Source organism: Triticum urartu, chromosome 1 (assembly GCF_003073215.2).
Source record: "Triticum urartu cultivar G1812 chromosome 1, Tu2.1, whole genome shotgun sequence".
NCBI classification, from domain to species: domain Eukaryota; kingdom Viridiplantae; phylum Streptophyta; class Magnoliopsida; order Poales; family Poaceae; genus Triticum; species Triticum urartu.
Genome location: NC_053022.1, coordinates 379,934,049 through 379,944,883, shown reverse-complemented (window position 1 = coordinate 379,944,883; position 10,835 = coordinate 379,934,049).

Genomic DNA, 10,835 nt, shown 5'->3' with positions numbered 1-10,835 from the left:
ACTAGAGGCTTACTAGGGACATGTTGGTGTCTATTATTCACACATGTATTACGATTTTCGGATAACACAATTATAGCATGAATAAAGACAATTATCATGAACAAGGAAATATAATAATAATGCTTTTATTATTGCCTCTAGGGCATATTTCCAACACTACACAATGTGAACAAAGTGATCCAATCATTTCCCATGATGCAATATGATGATGCACAATTTGAACAAAGGCAAAACAAACTCACATAGTCGGACCCCACGGTGCCACTTGGAGGTGCATTGCACACTTGCTCCAAGCAAGCTGCACATAGGCTTGATATTCTCCCAATGCCCTTGAAGCGATCAAAATGTGCGTGTAGTCCTATTGGAATGCTTTGTCATAATGCGGAAGTATTGATCTTTGATCCTTTGCCAATATCTCTTGGAAGTTTAAGAAGTACCCGTGCATGCATCAAGAAACACCGCACTCCATGCTTGAACCAAAGCTTGATCTTCCAAGATCGTGTAGTTCTTCGATCTTATGCTTTTCCCAGATTTTGCTTGCGATTGCTCAAACGCTTCTGCTTCGATCTCCTCCAATTCGTTCGCACAACAGTGATCATGCACGCCGCCCTTCATTTCATTATAGTCGAATGGTTCGAAAGGGGCTTGATCAATGTCAACCGCGTTCGTGTCCAACAAGTTCACGAACTCGGTTGTTGCATTGTTCGAACCACCTCTATAGCGAACGATAAGAAGTCACGCGCTATCGAGAATAATGGCGAAAAATGAAAGGGAATCGCCAAGACCGAAGACGCATACCTTCCGGCCATTTCGTCGACACCTCGCTCGCGGGGGGAGCGGCACCGTTGAATGGCATCGCCGGAGCACCTCCTTGCGGCGGGATGGAGCGAGAGGTTGAAGAAGGTGGCTTCTTTGAAGCCAGAACCTTCCTTCGCTTTACGCCCGCGACCTTGCCAACCTTCTCCGCCGCTGGCCGGGATCGCGCTGCCGCGTTGGCGCCCGGAGCACGGGCCATCGCGGCGGGGGCGGTCGGATTCCCACCCTGCGCGACCATGTTGCCCTGCCGCTTGAGGGCAGGCGCGGCGTGGGCTTGGGCGACGACGGCGGGGCCAACATGGCCGGCGACGAGATCTGCCCGAGGGGAAGGGGCGTGCGCGACCTCGACGGTGACGTGGGACAACATGGGGTTGTCCATGGTGGCGAGGGACGACCGGGGAGGAGCAGCCGGAACCTGCGGAGTGAGGGCAATGGTGGCGGAGGATGCGGGGAGTGGGAAGGGCCGCGCGGAAATGTCCCTCCCACCAAATCTCGCGTGGGATAGGGGTTGAGCTCGGGTCGGCCTCCCAGCCCGTGAAGATAGAGGTTGGGGGAGAAGATTTGCCGCGCCCTGCAAAAAAATTTGCGGACCGGGGCGGGATGCAGGGTCTGCTCGTGCAGATTTTCTGACCCCGACCCGCATTTATTTTGTGGGTCGGGGCGTTTTACGAGGTCTGCTAGAGTTGCTGTTAGAGAACTCGGTAGGTAGGTTTTGGTGTCCGCTGCGGGGCACGGAGTGCAAAACCATGGGGAAAGATATCTTCCTTGTAACTGTCACGTTGTAGTCTTAAAAAAATACTTTCATATAGCAGTCGGGGAAGAGAAAGGCCATGGAGGAACCCCCTTGGATGTTAGGGGTGATGCACTCGTGCCGTAGAATTATGACCCAAGGAAGATTGTTGATGAATATGAATTTCCTTCCTACCAATTGAACGTCGGGTATCTTTTTTTAACATAATACAAATGCAGACGCTCATACATATGCATATATACTTATCCCTATGAACACACGTATGCACAAGCTATCCATATAAGTATCTTCGAGAGACTAAGCCGACACATCATCTTGAGATTGACGAGGTCATCACAACTCCATAGTCGACAAAAACACCTCTTTCCGTTGAACGAATATCGCTAGAAAGCTTGAATAATAAAGAATATAGGATTTTAACCTTGATAGGCTGGTGCCATCACAAAGAATCAAACCATCTAAACTAGGATTAGTTCACTGCCGTCGGGTATCTTACATGCCGCTGGGAATGCTGAATGAAAAATGGATGAAAAATAATGGTGATCAGATGGGGTAGTTTATGCTGCAACCACACCCATCTGCAGATGTCTCAAAAGGGAAACAAGTGATTGACCTTGCAGTACATCCCGCGCTAAACAGGATATGTCGCAACACTCGAACCGGGTGAACGAAATCAGAAGTGTGTTGTCCCAAGGAAGGAACATTAGCTTAGCTAAAATTAGTAGGCATGTGAATGCACCTAGTCATATCCTTGCATGCATGGGTCGTTTGCAACAGCTAGCTGCTTGTTTGCTTCGGAACTCTCCTGTGAAGTTAGCTAGCATAGCATAGAGCCTGTTTGGGACTGCTCTGCTCCTTAAAATTCAGCTCCGCTTTAGAAAATACAAGCCAAACAGAAGTAGCTTCACGATATGCCACTCCGTGAGAAAACTAGAATCTGGGGTACAACTTTCAGTTTTTTATGAAGCTCTTCAGAAGGTGCTTAAAAAACTCTAGAAGCTGAAGTTGGATGAAAATTACCCATCATTGCCACCAGTAAGTGGATACCCCTTCGTTTCTCCCCCCTCAACCAATCAAATAGATCCTTTTCATCTTTTCTATTCTTGAAGCTGGAGTTAGATGGAAGCCAAACATTCTCTTTGGTAGTAGTACAACTTCTGAATAATTCTCAAAAAGAACTACAACCTCTGGATGAAACTGTTTCAAAGTTACTTTCCCGCAAAAAAAATGATTATGAAAGCGCAAACGGTGGTGGATATAGCTACAAGACATAGGATTTTGAGGGCGAAAATACGTTTGAATATTAGAGCATCTCCAGCCGCCCCTGAGTGCTTCCCCAGGAGCCTTTTTTTGCGTCGATGATGTAAAAAGGGCAAAAAAACGGCACAGTCGTGCCCCCAAGCCCCCCCAAGACCTCAAAATGGGGGCGGCGAACCCATGTCAAAAATAGCATGCCGAGGCGGTGTTGGAGGCGCCGATGGAAGCAACAACCAATCCTACTCACCCACGCATCCTTTTTCTTGGCCCTGTTGACACCAGATTTTGGCATGGTCGAAAATATAATTAAGAATGTCTCAAATGAAAAAATGCTCAAAGCGAGAAAGTTCCTTTCATAAAAAAGATAAACTTTGATATTTGAGCTATAGCCATCCGGTCTCATCTCCAAGGCCGAAGTTGTGTTCGAAGTACTGAGATTTTGTATCCAGAACACTATTTGGCTGATTACGCCTCCAAAATGGTCACGTATGAGAAAACGTTTTACACGAATTGTCTTCGTCTCGTCGAAACGGTCGATTTTTATATAAAAATCGTCCCAATCCAAGTTCGTATGCAAAAGTTACAGCCATCCGAATACAACCATATCACGAGCCAAAAGTGGCGCGCCCCACCAGACACACTGTCTGATGGGTAGCGCGAATAATAGTTTGTTTTGCGCGAGCCATTTGGCCCTCAAGATGACCTCTGATAAAAAAACATTCAACATGAAAGTTGTCCGTCTCGTCGAAACGGTCAAGATTGCTTTTGGGCTCGTTTTCGTCGAAGGTTGTTTACCACCTCAAAAATTACCCGCAAGGTCCAGCCAGTTTAAACCGAACAGTTTTAGAAAGCTCGGACAAAATCAATCCGAATTTGACTAGGGTATTGGACGTGAATCCAAGCCTTTTCCTTGCACGGGAAGTCCAGGTGCCTCTTATATACCTAAGCGGTGACGGCCGATTGAACAACACACAATCGAACAATCAATCTACTTTTTACCCTAGTTTTACATCTCTCCCTTGTTCTTTCTCTCTCGTTCTTCGTTCGTTCTTCGTTGAAGGGCAGCGATCCTCGAGGCCCTAGGGGCGGACGAACCAACCTAGGGCAGCCCATAGCCGCTAAGTGTCCAGACGGGGTCCCTACCGGGCACGTGGGGTTTCGGGTGCTCAAAAGCGTCCGCCGGATTGCTTGCGTACCGCGCTTCCAGACGGGTCTTCTTCGACGTGCGCTGCGGTGCATCATCCTCGACGTTGGAGGTACACGATGACATGTTCATATGCGAACAGACCCATCCAACCACTTTTTTCCCGTTGATTGTCCTAGGGGCACCAATCGCTGGAAAAACGAAGATGCCCTTAAGGAGCCACTCTGGTGGGGCATAATGGTGAGGAGAGTCTTAACAAAAATGAAGGGAAAGGGATTGGGTCTGCCTAACAACAAAAAGAGAAGGAAGATGGGACGGAATTGGTGTCTATTCGTGTATGATTTTTTGTCTGAGTTCTACCATACCTGTGGCATCATGGGTCATCCTACTATGCTGAAGAGAGATAAGGGCATGTACAATGATGATATATGGATACAGACGCCCATGACAAAAAGTAGGTTGAAGCATCTATATTGATTTTCCTTCACAATGCAAACTGCTACTAGTGAGCCTTATCAAAGAACAGAAAGTAGACTCCGACTACACATGCGTCCCTACTTTTCACATCAACTTTCAACTTTATGCACCGGACCACTCCATTTCTTCTCAAGCACCTATCTCCTGTAGAGAATCTCGCTTCCACATCCGAATCTACTTTTCCTGACATCCGCTCTTACATAACATGCGAGGCATCATCCCGAGGCTATGCATTGTCCATGCCCTAAGAGCATCTCCAGCCGCGCCCCCAACAAGCCCTCCCCAGGCGTTTTTGCCGCGCCGGCGCCGAAACAACGGTCCAGTCGCCCCCCAGAAGACCGTTTTTCGCCGGCTCGGGCCGAAACTGGTGCCGGCGGACCCAGGTAGAACTCGGCGCCCTAGGGGCGCTGGGGCGCCGACACAAGCAAAATGGGCATGTGGGTCCGCCCTGTCGGCGAGTCTCGCGCCTATTCCCACCGTTTCTTCCCGCTTTTCCCCCACTTTCCTCCCATTCTCTCCTCTCCTCCCGCCAATCTCCCTCCCGCTTGCCTCCCAGCCGGCCGCCATGCCACCGAAGAAGTACGTCGTCCCCCGCGCGGCGGCAACCGCAACCGCCTCCGTCGCCCAACCGAAGCAGACGGATCCGAGGGCGCCACCGTCGAAGCCACCGGGCATGCCAAACGCCAAGTGGAGGGCGGAAGTTCAGCGATGGGAGGCTGTCACCGCCGACCGACGGAATAGGGCCATCGCTAAGAAGGCCCATGACAACGCGGCGCGCGCGGCTGCGGCTGCCGCTTCGGCAGACCAAGCCGAGGCCGAGGCGACTCGCGCGGGGATGATGAATCCACCCGGCAGCCACGCCCAGTACGCTCCCTGGGGACAGCAAAGCTTCGCCTCTCCGTCGCCGCAGCCATGGGGATCGCCCTCGCCGAGCTACGCCGACGGGGACGTGCACGGCGGGTTCAACCCAAACGTCACCTTCCCCCATGGACACCCGGCCCAGCGCACGCCCTCGCCGGTGACCTTCACCAGCGTGCAGTACCCTCCATACAACTACTCGCCGCCCGCCTACGCGTCTTCCCCGATGCCCCGTCTCCGTCGTTGCGCGCTGCCCTTCTCGCACCTTGGCGACACCGACGAGACCAAGGGCGACATGGACGACATCATCGCCGCAGTTTTGGCCGTGGCGTCTCCCGGGTTCGACACCCCCGACGAGACGGTGGATCTCGGCAGCGGAATGGACAGCAAGGAGGAGCAGGAGGAGCAGGAGCAGGAGGAGGACGAGGAGGAGGATGAGGAGGTGGAGGAGGAGCCGACGACTGTTCCGGCGAAGAGGCACAAGAACAAGACGCGGGCGGCCAGGTCAGGTGAGCCGCGCATCAAGTGGGCGTCCAAGGAGGAGGAATGCCTCGCCGAAGCATGGAAAGTCGTCTGCCTTGACCCGACCACCGGCACGAACCAGAGCATTGAGACGTACTGGGAGCGCATCAAGACCAAGTTCGACGAGCGCAAACTCGTCGACCCCTACTTCAAAGGCGTCTACATGCAGCGCGGCTTGAAGGCGATGGCGAACCATTGGGGGCGTATCCAGGGGGCGTGCAACAAATGGCATGGGGTCGTCGAGGAGGTCGCGCCTCGCCCGGAGAGCGGCGCCAGCATTGAGGATCAGGTATGCCACGCCGGTCTGCCGCCTCTCTTCGCCGTGTACGCCCGTCAACTGTTTGTTCCTCCGCGCAGTTGCTGCGCATGTTCGCCCTGTACCGGTAGAGCAACAACGACGCCGAATTCAAGTACCTCCACGTTTACAAGCGCATTGACAAGTGCGAGAAGTGGGCGGAAGTCCGGCGCACCCTCGACAAGGCCAAGGAGACCTAAAAGCTGGACGCGCCGACTCCTGGCGCATCGGAAGGGCGGCCGGACAGCAACAAAGGTGCCAAGAAGGGGAAACACGCCGACGTGGCTACCACTCGAGTGCGAGTAAATTGTTGGGGAACGTTGCAGAAAACAAAAATTTTCCTACGGTTTCACCAAGATCTATCTATGAGTTCATCTAGCAACGAGTGATTGGATTGCATCTACATACCTTTGTAGATCACGCGCGGAAGCGTTCAAAGAACGGGGATGAGGAAGGCGTACTCGACGTGATCCAAATCACCGGAGATCCTAGCGCCGAACGGACGGCACCTCCGCGTTCAACACACGTATGGTTAGCGTAACGTCTCCTTCTTCTTGATCCAGCAAGGGGAAAGGAGAGGTTGAGGGAGATGGCTCCAGCAGCAGCACGACGGCGTGGTGGTGATGGAGCTGCAGTACTCCGGCAGGGCTTCGCCAAGCACTATGGAGGAGGAGGATGTGTTGGAGAGGGAGAGGGAGGCACCAAAGGCGTGGGGTGAGAAGTCCTCCATCTCCCCACTATATATAGGAGGGCCAAGGGGGGTGGGCGCCGGCCCTAGGAGATCCAATCTCCTAGGGGGGTGCGGCCAAGGGGAGGAATCCCTCCTCCCCAAGGCACCTAGGAGGTGCCTTCCCCCTTTGGGACTCCTCCCTTCTTGAACCCTAGGCGCATGGGCCTCTTGGGCTGGTGCCCTTGGCCCATATAGGCCAAGGCGCACCCCCTACAGCCCATGTGGCCCCCCGGGGCAGGTGGCCCCACCCGGTGGACCCCCGAGACCCTTCCGGTGGTCCCGGTACAATACCGGTGACCCCGAAACTTGTCCCGATGCCCGAAATAGTACTTCCTATATATAATTCTTTACCTCCGGACCATTCCGGAACTCCTCGTGACGTCCAGGATCTCATCCGGGACTCCGAACAACATTCGGGTTACTGCATATACATATCCCTACAACCCTAGCGTCACCGAACCTTAAGTGTGTAGACCCTACGGGTTCGGGAGACATGTAGACATGACCGAGATCGCTCTCCGGCCAATAACCAACAGCGGGATCTGGATACCCATGTTGGCTCCCACATGCTCCTCGATGATCTCATCGGATGAACCACGATGTCGAGGATTCAAGCAACCCCGTATACAATTCCCTTTGTCAATCGGTATGCTACTTGCCCGAGATTCGATCGTCGGTATCCCAATACCTCGTTCAATCTCGTTACCGGCAAGTCACTTTACTCGTACCGTAGTGCATGATCCCGTGACCATACACTTGGTCACTTTGAGCTCATTATGATGATGTATTACCGAGTGGGCCCAGTGATACCTCTCCGTCATACGGAGTGACAAATCCCAGTCTTGATCCATGTGAACCCAACAGACACTTTCGGAGATACCCGTAGTATACCTTTATAGTCACCCAGTTACGTTGTGACGTTTGGTACACCCAAAGCACTCCTACGGTATCCTGGAGTTACACGATCTCATGGTCTAAGGAAAAGATACTTGACATTGGAAAACTCTAGCAAACGAACTATACGATCTTATGCTATGTTTAGGATTGGGTCCTGATAACACAATTATAGCATGAATAAAAGACAATTATCATGAACAAGGAAATATAATAATAATGCTTTTATTATTGCCTCTAGGGCATATTTCCAAGAGTCTCCCATTTGCACTAGAGTCAATAATCTAGTTACATTGTGATGAATCGAACACCCATGGAATTCTGGTGTTGATCATGTTTTGCTCTAGGGAGAGGTTTAGTCAACGGATCTGCTACATTCAGGTCCGTGTGTACTTTACAAATATCTATGTCTCCATCTTGAACATTTTCACGAATGGAGTTGAAGCGACGCTTGATGTGCCTTGTCTTCTTGTGAAACCTGGGCTCCTTGGCAAGTGCAATAGCTCCAGTGTTGTCACAGAAGAGCTTGATCGGCCCCGACGCATTGGGTATGACTCCTAGGTCGGTGATGAACTCCTTCACCCAAATTGCTTCATGCGCTGCCTCCGAGGCTGCCATGTACTCCGTTTCACATGTAGATCCCGCCACGACGCTCTGCTTGCAACTGCACCAGCTTACTGCCCCACCATTCAAAATATACACGTATCCGGTTTGTGACTTTGAGTCATCCAGATCTGTGTCGAAGCTAGCGTCAACGTAACCCTTTACGACGAGCTCTTCGTCACCTCCATAGACGAGAAACATTTCCTTAGTCCTTTTCAGGTACTTCAGGATATTCTTGACCGCTGTCCAGTGTTCCTTGCCGGGATTACTTTGGTACCTTCCTACCAAACTTACGGCAAGGTTTACATCGGGTCTGGTACACAGCATGGCATACATAATAGAACCTATGGCTGAGGCATAGGGGATGACACTCATCTCTTCTATATCTTCTGCCGTGGTCGGACATTGAGCTGAGCTCAATTTCACACCTTGTAACACAGGCAAGAACCCCTTCTTAGACTGGTCCATATTGAACTTCTTCAATATCTTATCAAGGTATGTGCTTTGTGAAAGACCTATGAGGTGTCTCGATCTATCTCTATAGATCTTGATGCCTAATATATAAGCAGCTTCTCCAAGGTCCTTCATTGAAAAACTCTTATTCAAGTAGGCCTTTATGCTGTCCAAGAGTTCTATATCATTTCCCATCAAAAGTATGTCATCTACATATAATATGAGGAATGCTACAGAGCTCCCACTCACTTTCTTGTAAACACAGGCTTCTCCATAAGTCTGCGTAAACCCAAACATTTTGATCATCTCATCAAAGCGAATGTTCCAACTCCGAGATGCTTGCACCAGCCCATAAATCAAGCGTTGGAGCTTGCACACCTTGTCAGCATTCTTAGGATCGACAAAACCTTCCGGCTGCATCATATACAATTCTTCCTTAAGGAAACCATTAAGGAATGCCGTTTTGACGTCCATTTGCCATATTTCATAATCATAGAATGCGGCAATCGCTAACATGATTCGGACGGACTTCAGCTTCGCTACCGGTGAGAAAGTCTCATCGTAGTCAACCCCTTGAACTTGTCGATAACCCTTAGCGACAAGCCGAGCTTTATAGATGGTCACATTACCATCCGCGTCTGTCTTCTTAAAGATCCATTTATTTTCTATGGCTCGCCGCTCAACGGGCAAGTCAGTCAAAGTCCATACTTCGTTTTCATACATGGATCCTATCTCGGATTTCATGGCTTCTAGCCATTTGTCGGAATCCGGGCCCGCCATCGCTTCTTCATAGTTCGAAGGTTCACCGTTGTCTAACAACATGATTTCCAAGACAGGGTTGCCATACCACTCTGGTGCGGAACGTGTCCTTGTGAACCTTCGAATTTCAGTAGGAGCTTGATCAGAAGTATCTTGATCATCATCATTAACTTCCTCTCTAGTCGGTGCAGGCACCTCAGGAACATTTTCTTCAGTTGCGCCATTTTCCGGTTCAAGAGGTAATACTTCATCAAGTTCTACTTTCCTCCCACTTACTTCTTTCGAGAGAAACTCTTTCTCTAGAAAGGACCCATTCTTGGCAACAAAGATCTTGCCTTCGGATCTGAGGTAGAAGGTATACCCAATAGTTTCTTTAGGGTATCCTATGAAGACGCATTTTTCCGATTTGGGTTCGAGCTTTTCAGGTTGAAGTTTCTTGACATAAGCATCGCATCCCCAAACTTTTAGAAACGACAGCTTAGGTTTCTTCCCAAACCATAATTCATACGGTGTCGTCTCAACGGATTTCGACGGAGCCCTATTTAAAGTGAATGCGGTAGTCTCTAAAGCATACCCCCAAAAAGATAGCGGTAAATCGGCAAGAGACATCATAGATCGCACCATATCTAATAGAGTGCGATTACGACGTTCGGACACACCATTACGCTAAGGTGTTCCAGGCGGCGTGAGTTGTGAAACTATTCCACATTTTTTAAGTGTGTGCCAAACTCATGACTCAAGTATTCTCCTCCACGATCTGATCGCAGGAACTTGATTTTCCTGTCACGTTGATTCTCAACCTCACTCTGAAATTCCTTGAACTTTTCAAAGGTCTCAGACTTGTGTTTCATTAAGTAGACATACCCATATCTACTCAAGTCATCAGTGAGGGTGAGAACAAAACGATAGCCACCGCGAGCCTCAACACTCATTGGACCGCACACATCAGTATGTATGATTTCCAATAAGTTGGTTGCTCGCTCCATTGTTCCTGAGAACGGAGTCTTGGTCATTTTACCCATGAGGCATGGTTCGCACGTGTCAAATGATTCGTAATCAAGAGAATCTAAAAGTCCATCAGCATGGAGCTTCTTCATGCGTTTGACACCTATGTGACCAAGGCGGCAGTGCCACAAGTATGTGGGACTATCATTATCAACCTTACATCTTTTGGTACTCACACTATGAATATGTGTAGCATTACGCTCGAGATTCATTAAGAATAAACCATTTACCATCGGAGCATGACCATAAAACATATCTCTCATATAAATAG